Source organism: Triticum aestivum, chromosome 6B, assembly GCF_018294505.1.
Source record: "Triticum aestivum cultivar Chinese Spring chromosome 6B, IWGSC CS RefSeq v2.1, whole genome shotgun sequence".
Taxonomy (NCBI): Eukaryota; Viridiplantae; Streptophyta; class Magnoliopsida; order Poales; family Poaceae; genus Triticum; species Triticum aestivum.
This window is the reverse complement of record NC_057810.1, coordinates 120166952-120175218: the sequence shown is the minus strand read 5'-3', so window position 1 is coordinate 120175218 and position 8267 is coordinate 120166952. Positions and strand designations below refer to the sequence as shown.

Genomic DNA, 8267 nt, shown 5'->3' with positions numbered 1-8267 from the left:
TTACATAAAAAGAATTTTGATTTCTTTAAAAAATCATGCATAAAGAAACCGTGACCATGTCTCAAAAAAATAGTACAAGAACATTAAACCTTGACAGAAGGAGATGGAACACTAAAAAGTGAATGAGCTACCGGAGGCTGAAGGACATTGGTCAGGAGTTAGGACACATCGAGGCACAGCAGTGATCACTCGACCTTGGGTACTACAGGAACTTCAGGCCTGAAGGACATTGATCATAAGTCAAGACCATCGGCGTGAATCTCATCGGTGTGCAGGGAAGCATCTAGAGATGAAGGTCGTTCGTGCTGCCGCTTGGTGTATTGCTACAGTTGGAGGAGGGGGGCTCGCCACCGTCTCCTCCTGGCTGTGTCGCCATTATCACCTTATGATCGGACACAGTGGATCGAGTTACATCTAGAAGAAACAAAATGAATGTCATAATTAGTAAAGAATTTTCAGCGACAAAAGGATAAACAAGAATTGGAATGTTAAAACAAAACCTGCACCTACACAAGTACTGTATATTTTATATTCGCACAAGTGCAGATCATGTCCCATTCTTCACTTTATTTACAAAAAAGTTCAGAATAGCAATCTTGGCGAGCCCTGTAAGGAAGCATCCCGTGATCTCGGCCGGGTTCCATCCGCGTGGCGTGCTGCTGATTCTGCCATGAGTGGGTGCTGAGAGGAAGGATCATGAACCTCCATTATCAATAGCCCGGAGCTGCATCGGCCTTCGGATTAGATCATGGTAGCCTGGTAGGGGTCAAGAAGTTAGGGGTCGAGGAATTTGGAGGTGAGGGAGTAGGGTGGGGATCACGAGAACTCACCCATATCTTGGGAGATGGCAGACCAGGTGGTGGCGTGTTGGTGCTTCGGGGGCTGCCTCTTAGCTCCGACAGTTGCCATATGAAAAATAAGCTTAGTAGTGTTTTATGATCATGAAATGAAAAGGCATTCTTCGTTCTTTGTTTAGTCTTGGCCCTGCTCCTCGGACATCCTCCTATTTTATCTCGTCCCCTTCATTGTTGTGTGCCATCACGAGCCTCCTACAGAAAAGAGATATGTAGAGCGAGAAATCTATGTTAACACAATCACACAAATTATATTCTTCTGTCCCTGGCATTTTCTTTAGTGTTCAATGGCAACAAAAATGAGAGGAAACCTCTGAACTAATGATCTATAGTGTTCAATGGCAACAAAAATGTCGCCGTCATGTTCAATAAAATCCATCCACGTCAATCCTGAAAATCGTCATTCCTTCAATTGGGGCCAAGAATGTGATCCTGGGCTTGCCTCCCTGTCGCCAGAGGAAACAAAAATCAACCTTAAGCTTATTCTATATCTAGTCATGGTATAGAAAGGCACCGCCGCTGCTCCATGACTCAAAAAATAACATTAGGTGTAAAGCATTGCAGTTTAAATAGGATGCATGATGTGATCCATTAAGCACCAAAGCAAATAGTTCTAGATCATTTACATTCATTATTTGACGCCAGTAGAACGTCATTTGTTGATGTAAACTGGGAAATAAATTAAATTTTTATTTATTTTTTTAGAAAAGGAGGATTACCCCCGGCCTCTACATCTGAGCGATGCATGCAGCCATTTTATTAATTATTCTCAGAGACCTTACAAATCATTACATCAGTAAGCCTGAAGCCACCATCTTCGCGACACCTGTCGCTACTCCTATTCCCTTGATGTAGGGGTGCCGAATGTCCGAGCCTAATACCAAACAGACATCGCACAAAAACCTAACATCTAATGCCGGTTGCCCCATCCCAGCCACTTACCTGGAATGGGTCACACACCGGTCCGGCGCACTCACCGAGGCTACCGCAGTCGTCATCCACCTAACCATCTTCAGAGCAGGTACCGACGCAAAGACCTTGCTAGGTCAGCTGTCGACGCCACCATGACGCCAGACAGCGCCGCCGCCCTGCGCTCGTCCATCTAGCCGCATCTATCGCCGATATCCAGCTGCACCATGCCGCCAATACTCGTCGTCATCGACGCGGTAGAAACAACGCCGCACCTCCTGGCAACCTCCACACCATCGCCACTGCTGGAGCTACCGGAGTCCATCACCCACAGCATCTCTCCGCCGAACATCAGAACCTCCCAAGACGGCGCCTTCATGGAGGGTACGACGTGAAGGACGCCGCCGCCGCCCAATCCAGACTGAATTTTGGACTTTCGCCCGGGAGGGGTTCGGAGATGGATAGGAGAGACCTCGACATCGCCTCCACGGAGGGTAACAGCGTCGAGAGACGTCGCCGATGCCGGACCGAACAAGCCGATCAAAGTTTCCTCCGGTTCCCATCCTATACCACCAAAACTCCATCGGCTCCGGATCCGGCTGGACCACGAACTGGAACCTGCAGAGATGAAAGAGCCATGGGGTCCCACCCACCATGAAGGAGGATCGAGAAGACTCCATCGTAGATCTCCAAGCGCCGAATCCAGCGATCCGGCGTGGTCAGCGACGACCACCACCACCCCGCGGCGGCTGATGGCGTTCAAGCCCAAGACCCAGATTGGATCCGATCTGAACCCGACAGCGCCCGCGACCACAGATCTTTCCACCACGCAGCCGTCACCACGCCGCGAGCAGGCCGCCGCCGCCGCCGCGCCACACGACGTCGCCAAGAAACCTGCCGCGCCACGCCGCCCAACCCCGCGCTAGTCCGGCGCCCCGTCCGATCTGGCTGCCCCGCGCCAGCCGAGATAGACAAGAGGGAGATACGCCCCGCCGCCGCCCAGCCGTCCAAGCTTTGCCCGGCGGCGCTGCGGACGGCGGCGAGGGGAGGTGGAGGCGGTAGGAGGGACGAGAGGACGATGGCTAGGGTTCCCCCTGGGTCGCCCGCGGGGGCGACACGAGGGGGACGAGGGGGACGAGGGGGAAATAAATTAAATGATACATCGATTTTTTGCAACAAAGGACATATGAAAAAAGTATGCGGCATACTGATTAAAACACCAGTGATTCTAGAAGGAAAGGGTGATGGAGACCATGTGTTTCACCTAGGCACACCCTCGAACACTGCCTTGTCGAGCTTTGTTGGTAAAGGTCAATTTGGAAAGCCTTGAGAACACCAGTGATTCAACACACAAAAAAGAAATTATTGCTCACGGACTCCCTCTTTAGGAGTAGAGACTACCATAAAAATTAAGAATAAAAGCATATGTTTGTTGTAATCATGTATCGTACAAATAGATGAAAAACCTTGTCTAAACTATTGATATTCTGCTAGCTTACAACAATTGTTGCTTCTAAAATTTAATTCCATATCTTGAAATGAATAGACAGTTGAAAACATCATGTCGACAAACACATAAACCAAATCTCTTGATATTTAGTGGTGCGGAGTGGGGGTGTTAAGTAGAAAATCCTTTTGTACCTGGCAAGAGTTGAGCATAACTCTCACGACAACATTGTCGTTGCTCTAAAAAAAAGTGTTGTAGCTTATGCAAGGCTCTCAGATTTTCTCCCTTACCTTTCATACTGCAGAATGATACATTTTAATGTACCTTGCCAAGCCAGGTTGGAGTGCATGTTGTATCGGCCAATCTGATCATGAGAAACAAATGCTTCAATTAGGTCACCTTCAATTAATTTAACTAAATAGAATAGAACACCTGAAGAAGAAGTAAAGTCAGTCTCCGCTGTGGCAACTTTCACTTAGTAGGATATATCCGTCCTAGGAGGCCCGACAACATCCTCCTGACTGCAATTTTAAGCCATTGACACATAGCACCATGGTTCCCTGCAGAACCTGCTTGTCACTGTCGAGCACTGCGATGCGTGCTGCTTACGTTCATAAGAGATAAAAAAGCATCATGTTATAGAAGAGTATGAGCTAAAGAAGATAAAGAAAAAAAATAGCAGAAAATTAAACCGGATTTCTTTAAGGAAAAATAAAAACCAGCTCTGAACTGTAGATCATGTACAAATTGGTAAGAAAAATGGCCTCTGAATCTGCGGCAAACCACTTCACAACCTTCATCCCAGCAGAGAGCCAAGTCTGAAGGTCCTCCAGATTATATTATGCTATCATATCATGCATTAGCCCATGAAATTTGCAGCTCTGTGGCTGAAAGTACAATCAAGTTCGTATAAAGAATGATTATAACAAACGTTCTGAAAGTAATACCCAGTTACCCACTCGTGGATCCTTATCCTTATGTGATATGCTCATATGCATACTTGTTGTAGGAATAGGCAGCTTTTACTTCTTGTAGACACACACTAGTAGAAGAAGGGTCAAATTTGAGATACATTAGTACCGGTTTGCATATGAGCCCGCAATAATGTGTCCATTAGTGCCGGTTCAAATGGCTACGCGGGAGGAGGTCTTTAGTATCGGTTCGTGGCGAATTTTTAGTACCGGTTCGTGCCACCAACCTGTACTAAAGATGTTGGTCGGGTCCCAGCATCTTTAGTACCGGTTCGTGGCACGAACCGGCAGTAAAGAGGTTGTGGCAGGGCTATTTTTAGTCCCACCTTGCTCCCCTAGCAAAATTTTAACCACCTTAAATATGTTACTTCTCAAACAATCACAAGCATTTGGTCTTAATTAAACTCTATGTGTAGGATCTATGGCTGCAATAGGAGTCTTCGCCGGTTCTTAAATCGGTGGTAGATTCCTATTGACAAATTAGATTCTATACAAAAAGATCATTGATGATCAATGTATTTTTTATGTACTTCTCTGTAGCAGTAGCGCGTTTTGGCTGAAAGGCGATACTGATCAATGTATTTTTCCTACGTTCAGATGCACAATTTAAATATATTATTTCTCAAACAATCACAAGCATTTGGTCTTTATTGAACTCTATGTGTATAATTTGTGGACTCAATATGAGTCTTCACCGGTTTCTAAGCCGTTGAGGACTCATATTGACAATTCAGATTGTACACAAAAAGATCATTGATAATCAATGTATTTTTTATGTATATTTTTACATGTTTACGCCCTCTCTCCACTCACTCGGTCTCCCCCTCAATCCCCCGCGACGTCATCAATTTTCAACACGTTCTAACATCATTTGCCATTTTTCAGTAACCGATTTGTTTAAATCAGAGCTAAATGACCGTGAAATTAAAAATCACAGCAAAAAAAACTACTCAGAAATAAAGCAGAAAAGAAAAAAACTATATAAAAAAATTACTCCAAAATAAATAGAAGAAAATAAATAATGCAGAAAAGAAAAAAAACTATATAAAGCAAAAATATTCACAAAGAAACTAAATACAGCAAAAAAACTACTCAGAAATAAATAGAAGAAAATAAATAATGCAAAAAAGAAAAAAACTATATAAAAAATATTCACAAAGAAACTAAATACAGCAAAGAAAAATACTCAAAAATGAATAGAAGAAAATAAATAATGCAGAAAAGAAAAAACTATATAAAGCAAAAATATTCACAAAGAAACTAAATACTGCAAAGAAAGCTACTCAGTAATAAATAGAAGAAAAAATATAAAGCAGAAAAGAAAAAACTATATAAAAAAATTACTCCAAAATAAATAGAAAAAATAAATAATGCAGAAAATAAAAAAACTATATAAAAAATAGTTGGGGCGTTGCCCGGTGGGCCTGCCAGACCTAGGGTCTGCAAATTCAGACCCAGAAGGGCCGACAGGCTCACAGCGCGCCCTAGTTAGACCCAGAAGCCTGCTATATAGAGGAGTTCGAAATAGCAGCCGCGGCTGGGTTTATAAACCAGTGCGGCTGCCCTTCGGTCGGCGAGGTTGGACTAAACATAGTGCACCGCGGGTGGCAGCGCACAACCATTAGTACCAGTTGGTGGCTCCAACCAGTACTAATGGGTTATCCTTTAGTACCGGTTGGAGCCACCAACCGGTACTAAAGGCCCTCGTTTCCCGCCGCTTGGGCTGGCCAAAATTGGCATTTAGTACCGGTTGGTGGCTCCAACCGGTACTAAAGGCCCCTCCAATATATATGGCACTAACGAAAAATCAGTTCCATCGACACTTCTTCTCCAACTTCTCTCGCGCGACGACATCTATCACCGACGCCACCGCGCCGTCGCCCCCGCCGCCCTCGATCGCCGCCCGCGCCGCATGTCATCGCCGTCCCCGCCGCCCCCGCTGCCCGTCGTCCCCGTCCCCATCGTCGATCGCCACCCCCGCCGCCCGCGCCACCCGTCGTCGTCGCTGCCCCCGCCGCTCGTCGTCGCCGCCCCCACCGCCCGTACGCCTGCTCGATCGTACGTACACACACACACACACATACACACACTACACACACATACACACACAGAGTACTACACACACACACATATTTTTTTACTTATTTTCTGTCTTCTATTGTTTAGATGAATTAATTAATATAACTAGTTTATTTTTAGAATGTTAGTGTTAGATGAATTAGAGCTAGTTTATTTTTAGTAAGAAAATCTAGGTATATGAGATTATTTGAACTAGTTGAATTAATAGAACTAGTTTATTTTTAGTAAATGCTTAGTTGAACTAGTTGAATTAATAGAACTAGTTTATTTTTAGTAAGAAAATTTAGGTATATGAGATTATTTGAACTAGTTGAATTAATAGAACTAGTTTATTTTTAGTAAGAAAGTTTAGATATATGAGATTATTTGAACTAGTTGAATTAATATAACTAGTTTATTTTTAGTAAATGCTTAGTTGAACTAGTTGACTTAATAGAACTAGTTTATTTTTAGTAAGAAAATTTAGGTATATGATTATTTGAACTAGTTAAAATTTAGGTATATGAGATTTTAATAGAACTAGTTTATTTTAGTAAGAAAATTAATAATGGATATGGCATATACTTGATCACTTAGCTAGTAGCTAGATCCAATGCATCCAGTCGAAACTAATCCGCGGTATTTTCACCTAATGATTTAACAACTCATTATAATGTAAAACAATCACTAAATTAAATTGAAAACACAAAATTAAAAGAAAAATTAAAAAAAGCACCCAAACATTTAGTACCGGTTGGTGTTACCAACCGGTACTAATGTCCTACACGCACCCGGGGCTGACTCGTGACACGTGGTGTCACTTTAGCGTCGGCTCGTGACAAACCGGTACTAAAGGGGGGGGCTTTAGTCCCCACTCTTTAGTGTCGGTTGTCGAACCGGCACTAAAGGCCGGTTCTGCACTTGTGACAATGCATAGAATTTTCAGTTCTTCTGACTTTGATTTCCCTTAATTTTTCTACTTGCAAAAACTAAGAATAAGGGTAGCGTTCTCAGCAACAACAGTGTACAAAATCAACTTTGGTACGTACATGTGCAAAATCAGATGTCATAGCATAATTAGGATCTGGAGGACCTGGACGTGGGCAATACAGGGCATTGTTGGAGGGACACGGATGGCACGGCGGCGAGCATGCCGGCGGCCGATCCACTCCCTTCCCTTCTGGCCCAACACCGCTCCCTCCATGCCCACTCCGCAAGCAGCCAGAACTCAGGAAACCAGGATGGTGGGAGTGAGAGAGAGAAGAGATAGGGGAAGGGGCAAGGCTGCACCTCAAGCATGCCGGCGGCTGGTCCAGAACCGCGATGCACGCGAGAGGGAAGGGTGGCGGCCTCCAGTGCCTCGCCCCGACGGGAGCTTGGGGAGGCACCGCCCGCCATGGATTTGACCGCTCTGCTCATCATCCCCTTCCATTTTCCAGATCGAAACATGAGGGGGCACAGTAGGGCGGCGGTGGGGGAAAGTGAAAGAGGTGGCGGCGGGGCAGCAAAGGTTGAAACCCTAGCGGCGGCCGAGCATGGGGTGGGGGTCCGGAGTATTATCGCGTGGGGGAATGGAGAGGTGGAGTTGCCCCTGCCGTCGCGCTCAAAGAAGAGGTCGGCCCGGTGGAGCAGTAGGGGCGGCGGCGGAGCGGGAGATGGGGCGGCGGCGGTGGAGCGGGAGACGAGGGAGAGAGAGAGGTCTCAGCGGGAGCGGTGGATCGAGAGGAGGGGCGGCATGGCGTGCGGGGACGAATAAAAACCCGACGAAAAAACCGACGAAAAAAAACCAACGAAACTGTGAGGTGGGATCGTTACTGCGGGGGAATTGGGAGGTGGGAGGAAGGACGAAAAAAAACTGGACAAAAATGGTGGGACGAAAATAAACCCGGAATGGAGACTACCAGCTGAGACATTAGGTGTAGAGATGCGGAGAGCTACTCCTATTTTGGTTGCTAGAATTGGGAAGCATTGTGCAAGGCGTATGATTTTCAGGAGGGTATGCATGTCACCTTCGATCTTGGTGATCCT

General features: G+C 45.5%; 1 long non-coding RNA gene across 1 annotated transcript; it reads right to left on the bottom strand.

Moving 5' to 3' along the window:
* Window positions 1-365: 365 nt before the first annotated feature.
* On the bottom strand, window positions 366-1207 carry LOC123133714 (uncharacterized). Its single transcript, XR_006465362.1, has 3 exons — window positions 1166-1207; window positions 831-1049; window positions 366-414 (listed from the first exon to the last, which is right to left on the bottom strand). It is a non-coding gene; the product is annotated as an uncharacterized lncRNA (long non-coding RNA).
* Window positions 1208-8267: the final 7060 nt, after the last annotated feature.